At 38.7% G+C, this 25,623-nt stretch overlaps 1 protein-coding gene across 4 annotated transcripts in view; it reads right to left on the bottom strand.

Moving 5' to 3' along the window:
- Nucleotides 1–25,623, bottom strand: part of LOC149219313 (ycf20-like protein) — a 93,027-nt gene that overhangs the window by 49,840 nt on the left and 17,564 nt on the right. Inside the window, exon 2 of one of the 4 annotated variants that reach the window (XM_089384329.1) lies at nucleotides 3,692–3,791. The exons of the other annotated variants lie outside the window; for them this stretch is intronic. The gene's annotated coding sequence lies outside the window, so the exon portion shown is untranslated. The remainder of the gene's footprint in view (nucleotides 1–3,691; nucleotides 3,792–25,623) is intronic. 4 annotated transcript variants of the gene reach the window in all.

Here is a 25,623-nt window from a genome sequence, read left to right on the forward strand (position 1 = left end):
GTAGGCCTGAGATTGAATGGAAGGCTAACCTTGATTCATGGCCCATTAACACAAAGATGGAGATCGAGACTCCAGCAACAAAGGACAAGGCGCAGAAAAGGATCATTGATGAAACAGGGGATGTGGAAATGGAAGATGTACAAACCAACAAAAAGGCCAAGACCCAAGAGACAGAAGAAGAAGAAATCGAGACTAGGTTGGTAGAGACAAAACCAGACCAACCAGGCTTCCAGGTGACTTTGGAAGACCCACTACAAATTGTTGCCTCATCATCTTCAGAGGTAGCCATTTTGAGTTCAGCAAGAAGTGCAACTACAACTGAGCATAGTTGGCCGACTGGAAAGCAATTGAAGAAAGGAACAAGAAGATTAGGGAGGACCAGTAGCAAATGGCATCCCATTCGGTCCCATACCAGACCATACTTTTGGCTTCTATGGACCTGGAGAGAAATCAAATGAAATCATGGATGCATCACCCCTTAGCTCAGTCATTACCATCAAGCTCCCAGTTCAAAGTTTTGGATGTGTCTTTAGACATGACAAGCGTCCCTCTACCTGATAAGATCAACTTCCACAGGCAAGTGGGAGAAATGTTGTAAGTGAGATGAATCGAAATGCTATGACTATAAGCAAAGCTAAAACATTGTTGGAGAAGGTTGCAACCAGACTGAAACAGGAAAGAGCTAACTCAAGAGCTCTACATATGCGGAATGAGAGCTTCAAGGAGTTGATTGTGAAGCTGGGAGTGAATCCAGAGGACAAAGCTACATTTGAGGCCCTTCTCCAAAGCTCACAAGCAGAGGTCCAAGAGTTAAGAAACAAGCTAAAGATGCCAGCCAACAAACATGTGTAGTCCAAGGAACTCGCATAAGTGGAGGAAGAGAAGGAAATCCTGGCAAAAGAGTTGATAGACAGGGATAATGAGATGGTGCCTCTCAAGCAGCGGGTAGCAGAACTTCAGCAGAGGACACTCACATTTGTGCAATGCTCGTGCTTGAGAACCCTCAGAATCCCACAGAACAGCTCACAAGACCCTTACCGAGCTCCAACTCTCGGAAGGGGAACTTAAGAAGGTGCAGAAGGACTTAGACACTTCCTAGCGAGCCCTAGCGCAAAAGGAAAAACAGCTCGAGAATGCCAAGACCAATGCAGAACTGATCAGCAAGAACTTGCAGGCAGCTAATCAAGAGATCTTTGAGCTTAAAGACAGACTGAAAGGAAATATGTCGCTCTTACAAGCTAAACAATTGATCTAGGATGAGATAATAGGAGATATGAAGAACCACTGGGAACACATAACTCTGATGGATGCGCAAAGGATTGTGATCAAAGATTATGAGTTCTTCATCCTAGCTGTCAAAGAAGAAGGTGAAAAGAATGCCCAAACTGCCAAGAAATTTATCCAGTATGTGAATGAGAAGCCACTCAGTGAGTTGAGAGCTATAGATGTGGTGGATAGGGTGTCTGCAATCATGGAGATCTCCAAAGTAATCCAGAAGGAGGCTAGAGTCAAAGCTGAAGGATGCCTGGAAGTAGTGCTAAAGGATGTGGCTACCTTTAACTCAGAATTTGAGGTGAGAATTCTAGTTGGGCTGCCCAATTGTTGGGATTTCATGGGAGTACTAACCCCATGGGAACAATACAATCAGATGTTGGTAGACGCCAAAAGCAAGGAAGGTTCATCCCACAAGAAGATTGCTACATTGAAGGGTAAAACTGTGGTAAACTACTTGAGAAGAGATTTTCAATTGTTGGCATTGGTGAAGACCTTATTCCATCCCAAGTTGAACTATGCATGGCTTACTAGTCTTAAAATTGCCTATCAGTTGTTCTTTCACGCTCCTCTACTAAGTCCAGCACTGTGGCAACGCTACGATCAATTCGTTAAACCTCGACAACTCCAGATCATCGATACAGCAACGCTGCCTCCTATACCAGCCCATCACCATTGAAGATATTGTTGATTGTGTCAATCATGACACTTTGCTATTCTATGTTTTATGTAAATATTTTATTTCAAAGAATCAATGCCAGTTAGTTAGGATCCGGCTAGTACAGTTGTGCCACTAAAGCACGCTGATATTTTTGTTATGATGATTCACTGCAAAATCAAGAAAGAATATTTTGTAAGGGGTGCTCTTCCTGAGGCCCTATAAAAACAGTTTATGATACAAAACGAAGGGTTCCGAATTTTGTTTCAAGAGGGAAGCTCTGCAAATTGTGAATGAAATGTATGCCCTATTGAAGATTAATGAAAGCTTTTGGTGATTCTGGCTCACATGAGATTGTAGTATGTATTTTCTTTTGTATTTGTTCCATATACCATCACTCTTCTTCTCAGATTACATGTAATAGTAGTTGTTGGATATGTTTTTATGAATTCATAGATTCATCTACGTCTAATGTTGATCTAAGATGCATGTGACTGATAAAAATTAATATCCTTAATATGTGCTCCATGTAACTTAGCACATCATTTGAATGTTTCTCTCATCTGTTTCATGTTGAAGTCTGATGCACGGGATTCTTAAATAAGCCCTGTGTGTTGGGTTTTCATTCCTTCATAATTCTTCCCTCCAATATACTACAATGACTGATAAAACTACATGCTCATGTAATGTTGGCCACTGGAACTAGACCTTAATGCTTCTATGAGTATTATTTTGCAGCCAGATTTGTATTTCTCGTCTTAAAGAAGATTTTGAACCAATCCTCAAGTTAAATATTGAGTGTAAGTGAATAATTCAAGCATATCCTATAAGCACTCATCAAGATGTCCCAGGCACTATTCTCTATTCAACCCAGGGGTTGTCTCTAGGAGCTACAACAGAACTCACCAATGAGAAAATGGACCCCAATGTACCTAGCACAACCTACGAAGTGTGAATAAATGTGTTGACGTCAAACACTTGTGCATTCAATCGATTGGGAGCCAATGAGGTAAACTCACTGTCGATTGCGAGGAAGCTTGCCACTAAGATCTACAAGCTCCAAGGTACTATTGGTTCCTACATCAAACCCTTGGATCATGAGCTAAAGTCGACAAGAGAAGATCCATCGAAGGAGGGCCTTAATGTAACCAGCATCAATCGACATAGAATAGACCAAGAGATGATGTAAATGGATGAAGTCATGAGGTACAACTAACACAGAGTGGCCGACACAAAAGGACAACAATGACTGCAAATGGACGACTAAGGTTTAGACTTCCCTCGAACTTGTAACGGCACGACACAAAAGTGACTTGTGTTAAGAATGACAACAATAATTATGTAAAAGTGTTTTTTTACCTTAATTAGACGCTTGTATAACGATAGGAAGTTATGTAACGATGTCTTCCTATTAAAATGATGTTGCCCAAGAGGTGTAATGTAATCTAGAGTCATTGTCAGCTTGATTAATAAAGAATTCCAATCCCTGGCCCCGTGGAGGTTTCCTTAACACATTGTCAAGGTTTTACCACGTAAAATTCATATCTATTAGTTTGAATTTAATTTTATTTCTCGTGTGCATTTTCTTTCTTCTTTATTAAGTTTACGAGCTAAAATACCAACAACTTGGCAACATTGACTAATGAGAAAAATGTGATATTGTACAACAACGGAGGCATTGAAGCCTGCTCCATAATGACTAGAAGACTAACCAGCTGAAGGAGTAAACTAACCCATAAGCCTTACATAACAGAAGCACACCTGAAACCCTCACATATCTGTGAAGTTTGCAGACCCTGTGGATAGCTCCAGACCATGCTTTAGTCCGAAGATCCCACTCCAAGCTTCCTAGTCCAATTCCCTAACACAAGCACCACCAAACAAACAAGTTAGTATGCACTAGCAATAATCAAACCACATATATATATGAAAGAACATGAGATATGCAAGAGAGAATTCACATTCACTTTCATTAATCAAAATTACGAAAGTACATTATACCTCGGTGTACCAATGGAGACCTCCTTGATCCTTAGCACAACCCATTCCTTGACTTACTATAAGATTGGGCTCACCTCGTATGCAAGATAAGTTCTAGTAGAAATCCAGTAGCATTACTGAGCTATATTCTCTCTCCCTCTCCTCTTGATAGGGTCCTCTGTATATAGGCTTTCTCCCAAACTCAGGAGGATGTATCTAGACACCTAGGGCCATCAGAAGTTAGGAAGCTTCCTCAATAATTGACCCCATCCAACCCAAAAATAAGTGGGTTAAGTTGGTCTCCTTGGAAGTGACCTATTCTAGAAATTTTCCCTCCATCAATCCCATGCCAAAGGTTGGTAAGGTACCCAGGTGTCAGGTTGTCCCAATGCAAGGGAGCAATGGGTGTCAAGATGACAAGCCTGTGAAAGTGATGGGCTAACAAAAGTACACAGTCAAAAAGGGATAACGATGCATTCAAGCCAACAAGCCAGGAGGTTGAACCAAGGTTTCTCTACCTGAAATAAGGTGGGAAAAATGGGTTATAACAGAAGGGTCGAGTACCAAAGTCTGTGAGGATGATGAGCTGAGGGACTACCTACTTGCATCTGATGACGTAGCAAAGGAGGATGATATTTACTCTCTCTACTAAAGAACAATCATACTCCAATAAGCCAGGTCCCCAAACCTTAAAACCATATAAAATTGTGGGTCGAACAGGGGTGTCCATGAGCAATATCTTGGATAATATGCCTTGAAAATGGTTTCAAAACACTTCCTTTCTAGAATTTTGGGAAATTTTTGTTTGGAAACATCATAGAAGGGACAATAACCTCTTTTGTTGATTCAAGTCCTCATGGTTGATTTGTTGATCCCCATCTTCAAATCTAAATACCATATCACGAAACTCAATTTCCACTGTAGATCACTTTGGGATAGCAAAGAAATCTATTCTACATTTATAGATATGAAATGGACTCAAATCAAGTGTAAACAAATGTGAATCTATTTCAAATCTATAACACTAAAGTCATAGATTTAGATGTAAAATCAACCAAAATTAGAGGCAGAGACTCAATTAAAAAGATTATCACTGGTGCCTTCACTCCTATGAACATGGAGTGAAAAAAAGAAAGTTTAATGGGCAAGAGAGCTACCCAAGGCCAACCAAGTCATTAAACTCTTGTAATAAAAAATTGAACATACAAGTAAACAAGCATTGACCACCAACAATGAAGCTACCTTTCTTTCCAAAGTTGCAAGTACAAAGCCTAAATACAAAAGCCTCACATTGAAAACTTTGAATGAGATGAATTGTTTGCCCTTAATTGTTTACTTACAACAAGTACAAGGAAACCATCAAGCGTACCTTAAGTGGGATACCTCTAATAAACACTCGCCGAAAAGCTCAATAGCATCAATTCAAAAAGAAAAGAATCAAAGAAGAAGATGACTCAAGCCCATAACCAATTCAAAAAAATGTTATTGAAACCAATAAAACTAAATAATTCAATTGGTTGGAAGCAAAACGAGTTCAACCAAGTGCTCTAAACTATTTTTGGTTGGTCTCATACCAAACTGGGCAATTCCATACTAGAACTGATCTTAAAGCACCGATCTAGCCAGTTTCGAACAGTATCCTATGGTGCAACAAAGGACCATTGAAACCTCATTTAAAAAATAAAGCAACAATATAATAAGTCATTTGCAAGCATAAAAATTAACCCTAGGAACCTACTAACGCTATTTAAAGAGACCCCCAACCCTCCAATTCACTCACCCTGGTAATTAATGGTAAGGTTAAATTCTTAAAGTAAAAGGATGAAAATGATGTTTGAGACCGGTTCAAATGTTTGAGAATACTTCGAACCTCAATGGGTTTCATACAAAGAAAGTAGAATTTTAGATCCCATTAACAATATAGCAGACTTAACAAATTTCAAGATTTTAAGATTCGCAGGATTGCAACGTTTCCATTGGATTTTGTCATGTATGAGGGTATGGAATTAGCATTTAATCAAGATCATCAAGTCCTTTATGTACCTCGATGTTGGTGTCATTGATTATTGAACTCCTTTATCATGACCCTAGTAAAAATGTATCCATCATTTAAACAAAATCAAAGATTTGACATGTTAATCTTTTATATCATATTTTAATGCTTAGAGGGTGATATTGATGAGGAGGACCCCAATGCAGGCAACATTTTTTATGATTTATAGTTATTTATTGTAGCATCATATTTTTTGGACTCTAGAGGCCATTTAGAGACTGTTGGTTTATGTATTTTTGGTTCAAAGAAGGATAACACTCCTTGTTATTTTGACTATATGCACCCTTGCTATATATATGAGAAATTATGCATATTTGTGTATAATGGTTTGGATTCATATGGATTGAAATGAATATATATGTTCTTTTACAAAATTTGAATATTTTTTGTATTTTTTTGTAAACCAATTTTTTTGTTGTTTTTCCCCTTTCTTTCATGCTTCAGTCCAATTCACATTTTTGGGGTCAATCGGTTCAATGACCAGTCCAATTCTAATAACATTGATTCAAAATAATGACCCTCTCACCTTGCCTTTATAGGAGAAACAAAGCCTCATACATGGTAAATTCCCTACCATTGAATATAATGCAAAACCCAAGCTAGTGATCTCCTCAAATTGGATGCATCTAATTGATGATAATGACAATGCAACAGAATGTGAACAGTCTAAGTGGGTGCCACTCTCCTAGCAAGAAAATAAAGCATGAGTAGGTAGAATAGTCAATTGTAGCCACCTCATCTAGGACACATTCATCCTAGCCACCTTAACTCCACGTTCAAGTGCACTTGATCATCAAACTCAATCGCAACCAATATTATCAAAACTGAACCAATTGACCCAAAAACTGTAACTAGAAACAAAAAGTATTCCCACTTTTTCAAAACTTGTTTTTTAGGTAACTTTGTACTTTTAGAAAGTCCATATTTTCATAAATTGATCAATTTTCAAAACCCCTTAGTGAGAAAGGCATGGATGTCAATTTTGAGGATGATCATAGATAATTCCCTTCTCTACTTTTCTACCTTTTTCAAATTGATCATACCTTTTTTAGATATACTTTATGGAATACAACATGGGTGCTAATTTCAACAGCACTCTGGAGAACGTGCAATTTTGTGCCTTTTGCTTTATCTAAAAATACTAGGTTCCCTATATCCCCCTTCTAGTAGTGACAATATGATAAGATAATTTTATCAATGTTCAATAGGTGACCAAAAGTCGGTCAAAGGGACTACTAAATACACATCAAACTCAATACACAAGTGGGAGTGCAATTGCATATCCTATAAAACAAATCTAATTTATAGAATCAAATGAATAAGACCTAAAGTCTATCATCCAATAGTGAGATACAAAGTTGGGGGATCATAGAGAAAAAGAAGAAAGAAAAAAAATACCTATGGAGAACTTGAAAACCTAGGAGAGTGTCTCAAATGAAGATGCCAAGAAAGAGTGCTCAAGGTTTCCTAGTGTCATCACCCACAAATGATGAGGAGGATGATGAAGAGAAGTTGTAATTCCCTGAGTCAATGCTCATAATAGTCCTCTCATACCATCTGAGACATAGGCAAAGAAACTCCAAATTGTATACCATCCATATGCACTGGAGTTGACTAATCTAGAAAAGTGGGTTTGTGGCACATCTTGATTCCTAGAAAATGTTGCCTTCTACTAAGATCTATAGGAAGAGGGATGTCTAATGTGGCAAAAAGACTTGTCCCTAATCTGAACACAACACAATCGCAAGGGCCTTGTAGCTAGAGGTTTGATGTCTCCTTGTGATCCCACGAATCTAGAAATTGAGGTGTACTTGCTCTCTACCTATCTCTTGGTGTCTCTATGTGTAAGCACCAATAAGGAGGGCATCATCCTAGTGTTGTCTAGTGGTAGAGGATGGTCCAAGCAAAGAGATAAGTCAAGGGCCTCCCTCATGTATAAGGTCAAGCAACGTTGATCCAAATATTTCAAGAAAATGAGGAAGGAGTTATGGGATTACCTTAAAAGGCAATGATATTGATCTCAAATGTTGTAATAGATGCAGTGCCTAAAGATGAAATGCTCCTCTATCTTGGTCTCCTATAAATGGCAAAGTAGGAAAATCCTCTCTGCTCATGAAATATGGTGATCAACTTCCATTGGAAGCCAATGTGAAAAAACCCCGAACTACCCAAGAGGGATTCTAAGTGCATGCCTCCAATCTCAATTTTCAAAAGATTTTGTGCACTTCTTGAGATCATCCCTTTGACTTATCCAACATGAATTAAGCCTATTAGAGGTAACTTTTAGTGTTCTTCTATGTGGTGACATGGCATGCTTTTCTCCTTTTCTATCTTCTATCAAATTGGGCATGCATGTAGGCTATCTTTTGCAAGAGAATGACACCCCCACTTGTGGTACTTCAAATAGTTTTTCGTGTTTTTCACTGTATGGAAAAGGTATTATTTCTTCCATTTTGAGGATGCTTTCTAAAGCAAATAACACCATTATTCTTTATTCTCCTCTCTTCTACTCATCTTCTCTTGGCTATAAATAAGAGTAAAAGAAAAGAACACAATCTTTTTATCTTCTTGCTTCCATTATTCTCATGAGAGATCTAGTTGTCAAGACCAAGTGCTTGAGAACATTGTATTAGCCGAATATTTCATTCCAATATCGTGATTATATTTGTCCCATTTAAAGAAGGGAGATTGGAGTTTAAAGACCTTTTGTTGTGTTGATGTGTTCCTACCTAGTATAACTTATGTAGTGTCCATGGAGTCTAAGCAATAAAGTTTAAAGCATCATCCTTTCACCAACCAATTAATCGCTATTGGTGCTTAGTAAGCATTTCTTCCACTTGTCTACGAATCTTGCTATCATTTCTAGTTCCTTTCAATTTTAGGTAGGTAGAATTCATACAATTTTATTTATTGTATTCACGTTCTTTCAATTTGCTTTAATAACTCCATATAAAGAATGGAGCACCAATCAATCTATTTAATCAATTAAAAGCATTAATCAAGGCAAATTTAATCAATATCTTTGCAACCAGTGAATAAATTAGCTAGGAAGTGAAGGGGTTACTGACTATCATCCATCAAAAATTGATTGAAAGCATTTCCTTGGCTTCTTTTGCAGATTCAACTCACTAATGTGCAACATTTTGTTGCATAAGTAGGGGTAAACAGTCATTACTTAATGAAATTTCCAGTGTCTATTGCATTTATCATTAATTGATGTTTCTAGCTTGCCACCCTAACAATTTCAATTGCTGATTTTGCTGATTTTCAATTAAAATTGTACCGAACAATAGCTATTTTATCCATCTTCAAGGTTAAATAAGACCCATGCATTTCATAGACAAAACTTAAATCACTTAGGAAAACCCTCCTTTGTGGTTGGCAAAGCACTAACTTGGTGAGAGAAGGATTAGAGTGAGGTGACATAGGCTCCTGATCTTATAGTTATCCAAACTCCTCTTAGGTTTCCTGTTGAAAATATCCAAGTGATAACACAGCCCATGGTGTATTACATTTCGTTTATATTTCTTTTGTAGCAATGATCCACTATAGTTGTTCCTTGCAATTATTGTTTGGATCTATGTTGCACGAAACTTCTAGGAACCCGACATTTTGGGTCGTACCCATACCCGAAACTCCGAAACTTGACCGAAACTCGACCATCTTGTAATCATCTACGAGAGTTGATATAGACTTGGTTTTCCTTCTAGATTGTCATCTATGGGTCTTATTTCCCTTTTTTCTTGCAAGATAATGTGTTAATCACTTATTTATAAATTTATTTATATATATATGTGTGTGTGTGTGTGTGTGAGACGTTTCAGCTGACGTTTCCATTTTTGGGAGGTGACATTTCTAAACGTTCCCATTTCGAAAACTCCGAAGCGTTTCAGCAGTTCATGCAACTTAGGTTTGGATAATATGAACCTAACTTTGACACCTAGCCTTGCATCACCACGTGCTATTCTCATTTCTAAATATTATAGAAATATCCATTCTATCTAGAGATGTTATTATTCCCGCAACTCTGCTTGCCAAGATGGGGTACAATTTGCATATAGACACGAGGAAAATATTTATTATGCTTGCTTTATGTCCACAAAGGACACTAGATTCTGATTCGTCATCAATTCCTTCCTCTGCTCAATATGGTTTCTTGTCAATTGGATCGTCAGAGAAACCATAAAATACTTAAATTTCTCCAAAATTTTCTTTTTGCCATTCATGAGTTGGACCTACAATGTCAAACTGTCATAATTCTTGCATAATCCATCATGAGTAGCCAAAGTTAACTTGTGTGACTTTCCTTTCACAATGGTGTTGACCTTTAACATCGAAGCAATGGTTATCAACATGGTTCACAATCATGTTATGGTCCTCAAACCTACCTAATCTATAGTTCTATTTCAAACACCAACCATGAATAGCGATTCATGGTTTTGATCAAGTGACCAGCTGATAAGATTTGTTTATAAATTCAATTTATTCATAAGCTTCAACCCAGGAAAAACTAGATCCCCTTATTTATAACTATTATTTTTGTATTATACAAAGAAATCTTATTTGCTCAACTACACATTGTGAATTGTTATTCACATGCTCTAACTTCAATTTACATGCCTCATAATGCCTTACCTCACATAACTTCTTCATTTTGTGAACTAAAATTCCATAGCTTCAATCTCCTATGAATATGATCCCATGATACTTTAAATATTTATGATTTCATAGATTCCTTGAAACACACACTATTATGCTAAAAAGTTTCAAATATAATACTTAATCTTTATTCAATATTTGAAGAGGAAATACAAAAGAAACATCTCATAAGAAAGGTAGAGATCAGTGGCAACCACTATGACATAACTAGAAGGCACATGTGACTGAATTAATTTCTTAAATCACTTTAATTGACCAATACCACAAAAACACACTCTAAATAAAGTGCACTATAAAACAATCATTATACAATGCATACTCTATAACTCATTATCCTTCTAAAAATTAGACCAAATGAACCAAAGTCCTATTAGGTTGGTCTAGCAAAATTTATTTGTGTTGTATAAGCCTAGATAAGCATTGAGGCTTGGGTGTATTCCATGCTTCCTTTCCCACGAAGAAAGCCCAACAAGAAGAAGAGCATCCATATCTTCTTAAGAATCAACCAATTAAAATCTTTGCATACAAGCTATTAAGCTTTCAAGAGTTCATCAACCCTCCAATCCCAGAGAGTTTCCCTTTCATCTACATAATTGGCCGAGTAGATGTTGGCTAAGTGCAACATGCGAACACCAAGATTGAGCAAAATCTACACCAATTGCTAAGAAGGGTCCATGCCCTAATTCACGATGGCAGTAACAAGCTAGGAGGCATCAATAATTCCTATGCCTTCTCTTCCTTAACCATACAAGAAGTAAATCTAACCACATTTGGCCAAATAAAATTCAAAGCATTCATTAATAGAAAACCAGTGATCTTTTTGTTAATTGGGTCAAACCAGGGGGGTTGAGAGGAGAGTAATCCTCCCCACCCATGATCAATTCTTGTAAGTGATACATTGAGCTCTTGATGAGTATATAGCGGTATTGGCCTTGAGCCCTAAAGAATCTAGTCTACACTAGGAATCATCCTTGAAATGGGGGAAAGTGCTTAGTTGGTTTCTCCTGAATATGTATCCTAAAGAAAGAAAAAAATGATTCTGACAATTTGCAAGCAAAAAGTAATTATAACTATTATATATGTAGAGAGAGAGAACTAGTCAATTGGGGTTATCTCTGGTGGTTGTGTGCAATGATTATTATCCTCCCTACCCAAGTTCAAATCCCCACTAGTGACATGTTAAACTTTGATGCCAAGATGAATAGTGTTGTAATGGCTTAGAGCCTGAGAAAATCACTCTTAAGTGAGCATAACTGTTAGATGGCCTAGTACCAACAACCTCACTCTTCCCTACAGTCTATGATAAGGTAAGGTAAGATAAATTTATTAATGCCCAACAAATGACCACAAAAGTAGGTCAACAGGACTAGAGGATAATCCAATAAGTGTACAATGTCGGAGTGCGAATGCCACTCCTAGAAAAGCTAAATCTAATACAAAAAAATATATGCAAAATGAGGTAATGAAAAATACAAACAATAGGATATCTTCATGAACATGAACATGTATAAAACCGTATGAGTGGCCCAGTGAAAATCCCATGGAGTGTGAGAGTTGAACCTGAGGTCCATGATGTCAAGAATGCCCTAGTCTGATAACCAATGGCGAGGACTGTTGATTTTTCAAACTAAATCTAATCTTCTAAATTGATAATTACTTTCCAATAATTTCTTTTACCAAGTTCACTTATGTCACATACATCATTAAGCAATTATACATAGAAAATCTCAACAATAATGCAATAATGACAGTAGGATCATAAAGACGCAGCCAAGCACACAAATAGACACAAACTTTTCACTTGGGAAACCCAAACTGGGGAGAAAACCTAGCAATATTTTATAGAAGAAATTCATCAGTTCAACAAAGTTATAATCTGGTATTCATAAGTCAAATTAGGTCACACAGACCACAGAAATCCTCAATGTAGGCAACATATCTGATCTCAGCCCCTTCAGCTTACAAGGTTGAGGCCCTTGGCCTCCTCTAAGGCTTCGGCCCTCCACAAAAAATACATTCTCGGTCCTTATAGGGCTTTGGCCCTTCTACATAAATGAGTTATGCAAATCTAAGGCCATTCAACCTCCTACAAATAGAACCTCGACCTTCTTCAACAGCAGACAGAGAAACATCTTCATGGCTTGCCCTTTCCTCGTCCAGCAGAGATGTATACTTGTCCTCCTTTCATGCACAGAAAACAGAACCCTTCTAACAAATCCTTTCTATCTAATCCGTGGCTTCCTTCTCTTGCTATTCTTCACATGTGAGAGAGAGAATATGAGTTGTGTGTGTGTTGAAATGAGGAGGGCTAATGCCCTTTTATAGTTAATTTGGTTGCCCCAAGGACACATCCTTTCGTTGGGCTGACCTAAACTTAAGAGGCTGACCCGAACAATTTAATTCAAATTTTAATTTTAATTTGCCTCCTTTTATTTCTTTCATGGGTCAACTTGAATACCAATCACATCTACCAAAATTCAACACTCCCTCTTGGCTAGGGAAGTATTCAACTTTGACTTTCTCAGATGTCTTCTTATTGAACAATTTCTCCATCCAAATAAAAAGAATGAATGAATTTGTTATGTTAATGTATCCATCCACTTCATGTTCTAATCTAGAACCATGTGGAATGCATCATGCAAAGGATCTAGTCACCCACTAACCAAAATCCTTTAGCAATATGGTTAGAACCTTCTGACTAGGGTCAACAAGACTAGTCCTGGGTCACCAACTCAACAAGTCATCACTTCAAGCAAGGTCACCTTTGACCAAAAAAATGGTGAAACCCTAAGCCAATTAACATTCTTGCAAGCCAATTTAATGGTAAAAAACTTGCCCAATGATAAAGGCACTCACTCTACCCACTAGCCAAGTACCTATTGGCAATATGGTTAGAACCTTCTGACTGGGGGAGCACTCTGGGCCCTAATGCTCTTTGGCCAATCTCCCTAGCCACATTACATGGCTCTTGGTCAATACCCTTGACCTAGGGAGAATATCTACCCATTGATGCTACAACATCAACACTCCCTCTAACTGAAGGATACATTCTCAACCACTCCAAGCTTGTCCCTAAAGTAAACAAACTTCATTCTGGGACAAAGGCTTTGTGAGAATGTCAACAACCTACTCGTCTGTAGAAATATATTGGAGCCATACTACTCCATTATGTAACATGTCTCAGTACTTGATCTCAATGTGCTTTTACTTGTCATCATGGTTGTCTCCAGCACCTGATCAAACAATCTCGCAAGCAACTTCTAAAGTCACGCTACCTCACAACTCGCCAAACTAGTTGCAATATACTCAACCTCTACAGTGTTGAGTGCGACAGATGTTTGCTTCCTACTCATTCAGGATATCATAGCAGAACCCAAACTGAAGCAACATCCTAATGTGCTCTTCTTGTCTTTTGCACTCTCTGCTCAATCTGAATATGTATATCCCTGCAGTTGTACATCATCATTTGAGACATATCTCGATCCATATCCAATTGTACCATATCAATACCTCAGCACATGTTGTGCTGCATGCTCTGCTCAACCATAAATTGATCAACTTCCTTCACTGGATCCATCACCAAAGCTGCTTTTCGGTCACCCTGACTAGGTGCTCCCTTTGACACTAAAACAGATTTTGTCATGGCAATCATGGTTGCTCCCTCTGCCACTGTTGCTTTCTTCATCAATTGTCTGGCATGGTCCACTCGTGTGAAATTTTATCTATTGCAGCTACTAGAGATTATTCTTCTAACTCATAAATTAATTTACAATTTATTTACTACAAGTCTACAACAAATAACGAATAAAATCACAACTACAATTTTCACCATAAAAATATTGCGGAAAATAAAATACTGGAAACTAAGAAATTCTAGCACACACAAAATAAAATTGACACAGTTATTTTTGGACAATTATCCCCCGAAAAATCCAACTTGGGAAAATCGGTGCAGCAGATGAGGATTTTATTATTAATGTTCAGCAACAATTATGAGTACAATAATTTAGATGCCCAGTTGGCAATCTAATCTTAAGAAAACATTGGCAAAAATATTGTGAGAATTTTCTCTCACCCCATAGCTATTTTCTGCCTCTAAAATAGCATCCCCAACCTCTGCGCTGAGATGCCAGTGTCAGCCTCTGCGCTGAGATGCCAACGTCAGCCTCTGCGCTGAGATGCCAGCATCAGCCTCTGTGCGGTCCCTACGTTGGCCCTCTAAAAATTTCGGCCTTCCTTCCTTCGACTCTTTCGGGAACTGAAAACTTTCTCTCGGAATGTTGTTGCTCTCCTCTTCCACCTATTACTCACCCTCTGGCTCTATCTTCTCTGTTGAGTTGTTGCTACTGAGAAAATCGAATTGCCTGGGCAACTGAGTATTTGCACTAGATGATCTCCATCACCACGTCAACTTTCATTTATAATCCATTGTTGGAGCACCAATTGCCAAGATTAAAACTTCATCAATGGCTCGGATCATTTTTGGGTCAATCTGTGTGAGTTTCTAGAAGATTCACACCTTATCTCAATTAATGCTGATTAATTAACCATATTCCCTAAGTTTAGACTTAGGAAATATTTAAAATTGGTTAATAATCTAATTGAGACACCTCTAGGCAAAATTTCCAAAAACAATTTCTGGGTTTTGGAGATCTCGTGTATTCTAGCCTCTCCACAAAATTTCGTGGCTAGAACACATCCAATGCTACAAAAACTAACAACTCATAGAAGGCATACTTCTCTTATAGACCTCCCGTCTCTGAGCATATAGTTTGACAATCTTACAGTCCATCATCTGAAGGATCTCAATATTATACTTCCCTTGAGCAAGGAAGTAATGCATCAAATCTAGATCCTTCATCTTGAACTCAAAGGACAACTCCCTCTAACACTAAAGTAGGCCTTGATTTCTCCTTTCGTCAAGGAAGCAAATCCTCCTACCACTATTGCTCCCTCTGTCACATGAGTCCTTTTGCTTCTGTAAAAAACAAGTCATATAATAATAAGATTAACCAAGACTCATCAAATATACATCAATTTGAAAATACCATGCCTAAGGGTTCGTACAAAGCTTTCTTCAGTCTCCAAACATGAGATTCCCTCTCATGTACCACAAAATCCCGAGGTAGCTCTATGTACACTTCTTCCTCAATTACTCCATTGAGGAAAGTGGTCTTTACATCCATCTAAGATTCTAATGTAACCTCCAATCCATAATAGAAGCAATAAAAATAATAATTCTAATAGAAGTGTACCTGGCAACTGGAGCAAATGTCTTTTCATAGTCCTCTCCCTCTTTATGTGAGAACCCTCTTTCCATGAATCTTGCTTTTTACTTCTCTATGTTGCCAACTACCGTATGCTTGATATTGTAGATCCACTTGGAAGTCACCATTGACTTCCCTTCAGGTCTCGGCACAATTTCCTCCATCATGCCATCCTTCAAACTTGCTAGATTACCTACCCCCTCTGAACTAGGAGCTCTTCTAGTCATCTAGCACGGTTCTAGATGTCAGTACAATTTCTCCCTCTTGAACACAAATTACTCTAGTTGAGTTTATGCTCGATCCTGGGAGAATCCTCTTGCCACAAACTTTGTTTCGTTCTTCTTAATGCTTCCATCTATTGCCAGAGCTTTAGCAACCTTCACAATGTATCTGCAACCCTCACTAGGAGGTCACAGAAGAAATGATTATAACCAAGCAAAAGATACAAACACAAGAGACTGACCCAAAAATAAAGCAATAATCAAGGAAGAAAGATATAAAGTACTTATCTTTTGATCTAAGGATTGTAGGGAATTGTCAACTCCCTCTTGATCCTTGCCTTCATGCAGAAATCATTGAAATCCATCTGCAAACTCATCATCCTCATCCTCATCATCATGTTGCTTTCCTTTTCTTCCTTGCATGAGCTAGGGTTTCTTTGTCTAGCTCTAGGGTTTTATCCACAAACCCTAGGGTTTTTCTAAATCATAACCTTCAACATTTTCCTAGGGTTTACATACCCTAAGTCTACCAGCTCTTCCAAGAAGGGGTCATCTTTAGCACAAGAGTTATGACTTTTCTTGCTTTATATGAGAGAGCCTTTCTCCTCAACTCCCTTTGGCTCTGGAGTAACTTTCAATATGATCTGGCAAAACCCTAGCAACATATCTCAGCCAATACAATTTTTAACTTCAACAACATGTACAAGGCATCTTCTTACACATACATGAGCAACACTCTTGATTTTGTCTCTTTCTAAACAGATTTCAATTTTGTCCTTGAAGTTGCCCAACCAGGCCTAAATAGGAGCCTTGTCTAAAGATTAAACTTGACCCTGCTACTTCGATCTCTAGAGTTATGTTCAGCCCTTCCAACAAAGACAAAATATTGCAGGTTGAGCCATATTTACAAATCTCCAATATAGCATGCTTCATGAAAGTAAGATGTCTTCATCAAAGAGGGAATATGGCATTCCAATGTCCTCCATAAAAAAAAAATCATCAACAACCTCCAAGTTTCTCCTTGCAAATTTTCAAATTATGAGATTACTTCCTTGCTTGAACTCAAACTTTGTTGAAGCTTTACCTCTTCAAACATTGTTTTGTTGGCCTTCCTCAACCCTGAGGTACTTCGGACATGTGTTTTCTAAGGTCTAAGGCCTCTCCGCCCCTCTTAGGTTTACAGCGTAGCTGCAGGCTGGCTGCATTCCTCCTCTATGATTCTATCCACAGGATTTATTCACGGAATAGAGGTTCCGTCCCTCTTCTAAAGCATAAAAAAAGTCGATTTTCTTAACAAAATTCGGTTGTCCTTCTTCAGTGGATACAAAACAATCTTCCCTTGAACATCAGCCTCATCTTAGACAATTAACTCGGCTTCTTTTATTCCTAAGACAAAGTTAAAACCTTCTTAACTTATCTGCTCTTATTTCAATCTTGTTGATTTGAGGTTTCCTACACTGAACTAGGGCTACAGAACTTTGACTAGGACTTCAGACCTCCTTTTTAATTACAATAGGACTCGGATGAGGGCTTTAAACAGAGTTTGGACTAGGGCTTTCAATCTCAACCAGAACTTCATTAGGATTGGATTTTGAACAGTTGTGGAAGAACAAACCCTAGGGGAGTAACTCGAAACAAGTTGGCTTCAAACTTGGCTACTCTCTCACCTAGCCTCTGGTACCATGTTCATTTTTCAAAGAAAATATGATCTTTTAAACTAATAATTACTTTCTAATGATTTATTTTACCAAGTTCACTTATGTCACATACATCACTAAGCAATTATACATAGAAAATCTCAACAGTAATGCAATAATGATAGTAGGACTAGGACCATAAAGAGACAGCCAAGCACACAGAGACAAAATTTTCACCTGGGAAACCCAAACTCGAGAGAAAACCCAACAATCTTTTCTAGGAGAAATTCTTCAATTCAGCAAAGTTATGATCGGATACTCACAAGCCAAATTAGGTCAAACAAACCACAAATCCTCAATCTAGGCAGAATATCTGGTCTCGATCCCTTCAAATTACAACACTGAGGCTCTTGGCCTCCTCTAGGGCTTTGGCCCTCCACAAAAACTAAGGTCTTGTCCTTCTAGGGCTTCAGCCCTTCCACAAAAATAAGGTATGCAAATATGAGGCCATTCGGCCTCCTACAAACAGAACCTCAGACTTCTTCAATAGCAAACAGAGAAACAACTTCATGGCTTGCCCTTTCCTCGTCCAACAGAGAAGTATACTTGTCCTCCTCTCACGCACAGGAAACGGAACCCTTCTAACTCGTTGTGTGTTGAAATTAGGAAGGCTAATGCCCTTTTATAGTGAATTAGGGTGCCCTAAGAGACACGTCCTTTAGTTGGGCCAACCTGAACTTGAGGGACCGACTTGAACAATTTCATTCAAATTTTAATTTTAAACTCCCTTCTTTTATTTCTTTCATGGGCTGACTTGAATACCAATCGCAACTACCAAAATTCAAAAAGGAGGGCGACCAGGGAGCTAGCTCATTGCCAGAGTCTTCTTGAGCTATTTGGGAATCTGGTTGCACAATCCTAGGGGGAAGGAAGGAGCGAGGGATACTCCTAACATCTAAAGACTAAAAGAAAAAATCTCTGGATAAGTTTTTGGCTGCTCCGCTACGACTAGGAAGGAATCTATTGGAGGAGCGCCTTGCTCTGGATCTGCCTAGAACTGATCCCTCTAGTGCTCTAGACATGCATAGACTAATGTGTTATTTGGCACCTCCGAACCAATCTCGAGGATATTGGTTGGCCTCCTCTAGTGGGGAGCTGAGAGGAGACCCGACATCTCACTACTCTACTATCTAAAGTACTCTAGAACTCAACTTGTTGGTTATTGCTTCGATCAATCGGAACGACATGAAAGTATGATGTGATCGTCCAAGTCATCTCCACGCAATGCAACATATGTAGGGCCAGAGATCTATGTTTGAATATGTCCCTGATGTAGAGGGCTTAGCATCTCTGATCTGGATATCAGAAGAGGGTACCCCGCGAATCTCTATAGAGGCAATGGAAGTGTCCTTTGATCTCATAGTATAGGGTGCACCTAAAAATGGGGTGTTGCTCTATCTATCGCTCCTGTAGGTAACACATCTGCCAAATCCTATCGGATCGTGGTATATGGTGGTCAGTCTCCACTCAGAGTCTATGAGAACCAACTCGGAGTTGTCCTAAGGGGATCCTGAGTGAGTGCATCCAATGTCTACATGTGTATGGGGGGCGAATGATGATACCATCCTACAACTCCAAGAAGTGCTCAAGGTAGAAGGACATCTTTGGGCCCAAGTTCGTCCAGGAAGTTCGTCCAGGGTGAAGTCCAAGTGACCTAAATGTACAATATGTAGATATCCACTCTAATGGAATGACTCAGTATCTATCTAGGCGATAGAAGATGGCTCAGAGCATCAAGGGAGAATCTAAAAGGGGGGAGGCGCTTTGGAGAAATGGTCAGTGACTAGAGAAGTCGAGATACCTTTGAGAACCAACCACGTGCTCAGCCTAAGGGAGCTGAAGCGAGGGCCTCCGAGGAACAAAGTGCAAGGTAGGGGTACCGGTCTCTCCCAACATGGAAAACTAAAATCATTCACATCACAAATATGTAAAAGAAGAGAACATTTATCTATAGGAAACATTTTATTATACGATTCTTCTAACCACAAGTAAACTCTATCACAATATTGATAATCAAAAGAAAAGTGTGGAAGAATGATTTTAGAATATTTATCAAGATTACAAGGATCAGACATAACCATCAACCAGGACCTAAGTGCCCCATCCTCTTCCAACAGCTCAATCTCTAAAAGATCTAAATCTATGAAGGAAGGAAACCAAGCGAAATATGACTTTGCAGCGAAAGGGGTGGACACCAAACTCTCCTTGAATAATGGGATGCGGGATTGTACGCTTGCATCAGATGATGCGCCTGAGAAGTCAAGGTTTGGACTTGCTCCATCTAGGCCCAATTTATCTATACCAAGCTCAGCCCCCAAATCTCAGATTCGTAGAGGACCATGGGTCTAATAATCACCTCCATGAGGTAGAGTTTGGACGAGATGTCTTGAAACTGACTCTGGAAACATTGTCTATCTATGAGGGCCAGGGAACCATAACCTTTGTTGAGTGAGCCGAGGCTAGAGGGCCTGTCGCATACCAAAACAAGGTCCCCAAAAATGCACTCCCAAGTAGAGGTATGATGTGGTTATCTCAATCTCTTCCCCTCGATAGTAGAAATGTATGTTCGTGAGAGCTTTCTTTGAAGCATTGAAGATCATATCCTTAGTTTTACCAAGGTTGACCGTCAACTATCGAAGGTCACAAAAGTTGGCCAAGGCATCAATCTGTCTCTACAACCCTCTAGAGTGTTAAAAACTAGGCAATTACTGGGGGGGTGAATTAGTAATCGTGTCTTTTAAATGACCAAATTCAAATTATTTTAACAACCTTTTAACCTTTTCTTTTACAATTAGCAAAGTTATATAAGTGTTCAGCAATTAAACATGAATTCAAAAGCAAACATACAAGCAGCAAATTCAACACATGTAGACACCAGATATAATTGGAAACCCATAAAGGGAGAAAAACATGAATTTTTGTTGTGATGTAAAGGCAAGAACCCACTCCCTCTTTTACATCAATTTTCGTAGGCTTCTACCTACAAGAGGCTTCAACTTCTATTTTCTTCTGCAAGCTACAACTTGCTAGGAGCACCCACTCCCTCTTCTTACATGCTCCAATCTATTATTTTTTGTTGAAACTGTAACTAGTGTAAGTCTTCATAATGTAATGTAATTTTATCATTTATGTATTTATCATATTTATTATTATTTTATTTTGGTCAAACTTCAAAGCATGTTTTTCATGCTCAGAGTCAAAAAGGGAAAAGAATTTATTATGAGTCAAAAGAAATTGTACATGAGTCACGTCCCATTTGGACATTTGAAAGAAAAAAGTTGAATTTATTTGAGTCAAAGAGTCAACACAAAGACCAAGTCGGCCCAGTGGCACCTATTCGACCCTCCTGGACAGCTATATATAAGAGGCAAGTTTGACCTCTTGGATTCATTCATTCTCATCACATATTCTATCTATTTCTGCACTTAGACAAGAAGAAACCTGAAGTCAAAGGAGAAGAAAGGAAGTCAAAGGAGAGAAGATCGAAGGTTTTATGCCCTAATCCATCTCACACATGTGAATTTCCTTAGGCAATTTTTGTGGTATTGCAGGGCCGAAATTTGAAGTTTGACCAAATTTCGAGAAGGTTGACCAACATTGACTTTGACTATTGCAGGGGACTTGGAGGAGGGTTTGACATGGAATCTTTGTGGTTGTTTTGGTCTTAATCTTGGGTCTTGGATATCTCATTTTGATTTGATTCTACAAGAGAAGGATTGTTGGGTTTTCCCCCTTGTGGGGTTTTGCTCTGGCTTGGAGCCTAAATTTTGGTGTTCTTTGTCTTTTTGTGATCTTCATTCTTTGAACATTTGTATAATTGCTTGATGAAGAGAACATAAAAGTAATAACAAGATAGCTAATATTCACAAGTAATTATCAAGAAAGAGAAATCAAGCATTAAACTACATAGCACTTGGTTTCTCAACATGGTATCAGAGCTAAGGTGAAGGAAGGAAACTTGAAGATCACAGTTTGTTGGCACTCTTGATTGAAGACATCTTTGTCGCAGTTATTTTTTCTCCCTCTTTCAATGGCAAGATAAATGAAGGAATGTCTCTAGGCTCTAAGGAGTCCCTTTGAATCGATCAAAGGATACATCACCAACTTTGTCTCTAAACTATCTAAAGAAATCAAGGATGGAAGTCTCCACTTTGCACTTATAGGTTCATTTGAAGATGACAACATGTGGGTAATCGATAGTGGAGCTTCAAGGCATATGACAGGTGAATGTGGACATATCAATACCTTATCTAAAGGAAGCTCTTCTCACAAAGTTGAACTTGGAGATAAAAATAGCTATTCGGTCAAAAGCATTGGATGTACCTCCATAGAGCTGGAATCTGGTGGGAACATTCATCTCAACAACATCCTTTATGTTCCAGGTTTGAAAAAGAATTTTCTTTCTATTTCTTGTTTAGAAGATAAAGGAGACATGGTAGCATTTATTGATGGCAAAGTAATTGTTTGGGATAAGGGATCTAGTATAGAAAATGCAAGGACTATTAGAATTCGTGAGGGGAGGTTGTATAGACTTCTAACTCCTCCTCCTCAAGCCTTAGTACACTTGGACATCAATCCTTGTGAGTTGTGGCATATAAGATATGGCCATCTCCATCTTGGGCCTAATCCACTCTGACGTTTGTGGACCCATGTCAGAATAATCACTCAATGGTCATCAATACTATGTAACATTTATTGATGATCATTCCACAAAGACTTGGATATATTTCTTGAAGTCTAAAGATGAAGTATTCAAAAAGTTCCAAGAGTTCAAAGTAGAAGTTGAGAATATGACAGAAAAGAAGATCAAGTCCTTGAGATCAGATAATGGAGGTGAATATACATCTAGAGAATGACCTTTTGCAAAGACGTTGGGATTAAGAGGGAGTTGATAGTCCCTTATAATCCTCAACAAAATGGTGTAGTTGAAAGGAAGAATCAATCTATTGAAGAATGTGTAAGAGCCATGCTACATGACCAAGATCTTCCCAAATTCTTATGGGGAGAAGCCTCTATGACAACAGTCTACATTCAAAATAGAAGTCCTCACAGAATTCTTAACAACATGACTCCGGAAGAAGCATTTACTAGAAAGAAGCCTAATGTTGATCACCTCAAAATTTTTGGATGTCCTGTCTACATTCATATTCCCAAGGACAAGAGGAATAAATTAGACCCTACAGGTATGAAAGAAATCTTCGTTGGTTATAGCACCTCATCCAAAACATATAGAATCTACATCAAGCAACAATGTCATATTGAAGTAAATCAAAGATGTCACATTCATGAAAGTGTTGCATACAAGAAGTCCAAAGATATCCCCATTGACTTCGATGAAGAAGAAGGACTTATCTTTCCCAATGAAGAGAATCCAAGGCAAGTCAATTCTCCAAAACCTACAATTGATCATCATGAAGAACCAGAAGGACCAAGTGAACCTGTACAACTTGTCATCATTCCAGAAACTCGTAAGAGACCTACTTGGCTTAGAACAACACTACAAGAAGTTGAAGGTCATGCAACCCCAAGAGGAACACTCAAAGAAAGCAAGAGACCCAAAAGATATTATGGTTATGCAGCATATATGACCAAACTCATTGAAGCAAAACCTACTACTTACGAAAAGGCAGTTGAACATCAAGTATGGAAGAATGCAATGTTAGAAGAATACCAATCAATAATGAAGAATGATGTTTGGGAAATAGTTCCGAGTGTCAAAATTTCTAACACGAAATTCTACCACAGTCACTGATTTCTTTCTCCTACTTATTTTCCACAATAAGTTATTTATAAAACCCTTCAGTAAACATCAAAATAAATTCTACTGCAGTTGTCACATAATAGCATAGAGAAAAGAATAGTGAAATACAAGCACAAGAGTCAATCACATCAACACAGTTATTTTTGGACAATAGTCCCCAGAAAAACCCAATGCGGGAAAACCGGTGCAGCAGATGAGGGTTTATTTATTATTCTTCAGCAACAATCTCTTTACAAGGAATGATTTAACAGAACATAGAGAAACCTCTAAGAAAACACCTGAGATAATTTTCCTCCTCCCTTTAGAGAAATTCTGACACCCTAGAGACCCTCCAACCTTCATTGTGTCACCTCTGCGTGAGGACTGCGTCCCTTGCTGCGCTGCCTCTCTGAGTTGTCCCTCTGTGTTGTCCCTCTGATGCTCTGCGTCACCTCCTCCTCAATCTCTGATTGATGTTGATGCCCTCCTCTTCCTTCCCTCCTCTTCCTTCACCTTGCAACTCTCCCTTTGAAATCGAACTCTTACTCCTTGAGAATCGATTTCCCTCGAGTTACTGAGTATTTGCCCCGGTGTGTCTCCAAATGACTCTCAAGTCTTCCTTTATACTTTTCCTGTTGAGATATCAACGGTCGTGATCTAATCTCTAATCAACGGCTAAGATTAAATTAGACTTGATCCTCGTCTCTTAGAAGCTTCTCACCCATATTTTCATTAATACCCATTAATATTTTAATTTTCCTAAGTTTAAACTTAGGAAACCCATTAAAAATATTAATTATTTTAATAAAATACAATCCGGGTGGAATTTCACCAAACAATTTCTGGTTCTTGGAAATCTCATGCGTTCTAGCCCCTCCACAAAATTTCAGAGCTAGAGCACATCCGATGCTACCTAAAAAATCAACACTCCCTCTTAGCGAGGAATGTGCTCTAGCAATATTTCCCAGTAGAAATATCACACTGATCCATGGCATCAGTCCTCTGCGCTGCTGATGCTCGACCTACTGCCCTTCATCCACTGCGCTGTTGTAACCTATATTGTTGCCCATGACACTGCTACATCTGTATTGCAGCTCCCTCTCAATATGTTGCATCATGTTGCCCATAGCACTGCCACTGCTAACTGCTGCACTGCAACTCCCTGCACTATCCGCTTCTACTACTAAAACGGATTCTCAATCATCCCCATCTTCTCCCTGAAATAAACAAACTTTGTTCTTCCTAGAGCCTTGGTGAGAATGTCTGCCACCTGTTCTCTTGTCGAAGTGTACTGTAATTGTACTGCCCCTCGCTGGACACAGTCTCTGATAAAGTGACACCTGATGTCAATGTGCTTCGACCGATCATGAAAAACTAGATTCTCAAAGAGCTTGATGCAACTCTGATTATCACACAAAATATCAGTCGCTTCCATCCTTCTCCTGAATAGATTCACAAGCAACTTCCTAAGCCATATGGCTTCACACGATGTTGTGCTAGCTGCCATATATTCAGCTTCAGTTGAGCTCAGAGCTACGGATTTCTGTTTCCTACTACACCAGGAGGTCATTCCTGATCCAATGTTGAAACAGTACCCAGTGGTACTTTTCCAATCTACTGAACTTCCAGCCCAATCTGCATCAGTGAACCCACTCAGCCTGATGTCATTGCCTCGAGTGTACATTAATCCATGCTCGACTGTTCCTCGTATATATCTAAGAACATGCTTGGTTGTTGCCCAGTGCGCCCTCTTTCGTTCCACCATGAACTAATTGAGGGTGTTGACAACGTAACAAATGTCTGGCCTGGTATTGACCAGATACATCAGAGACCCTATGAGCTGCCCGTACAAGGTGGGATCGACTTCTTTATCTTCAGACGCATCAATCTTCTTCCAGTTGGTAATCATTGGAGTAGCCATAGGTCTACAGTCCTGCATTCTAAACCTTTTCAAACTTTTTGTAGCATATCTCCCTTGTCCAAGGAAAATTCCACCCTTCTACTACCAAACTTCCAACCCCAGAAAATAATGTATCCATCCCAAATCCTTCATGTCAAATTTTGTAGCTAGGTTTT

The sequence above is a fragment of the Pinus tabuliformis genome, chromosome Q (assembly GCF_031772625.1).
Source record: "Pinus tabuliformis cultivar Carrire ecotype Pingquan chromosome Q, CPIR1, whole genome shotgun sequence".
Classification (NCBI taxonomy): Eukaryota; Viridiplantae; Streptophyta; class Pinopsida; order Pinales; family Pinaceae; genus Pinus; species Pinus tabuliformis.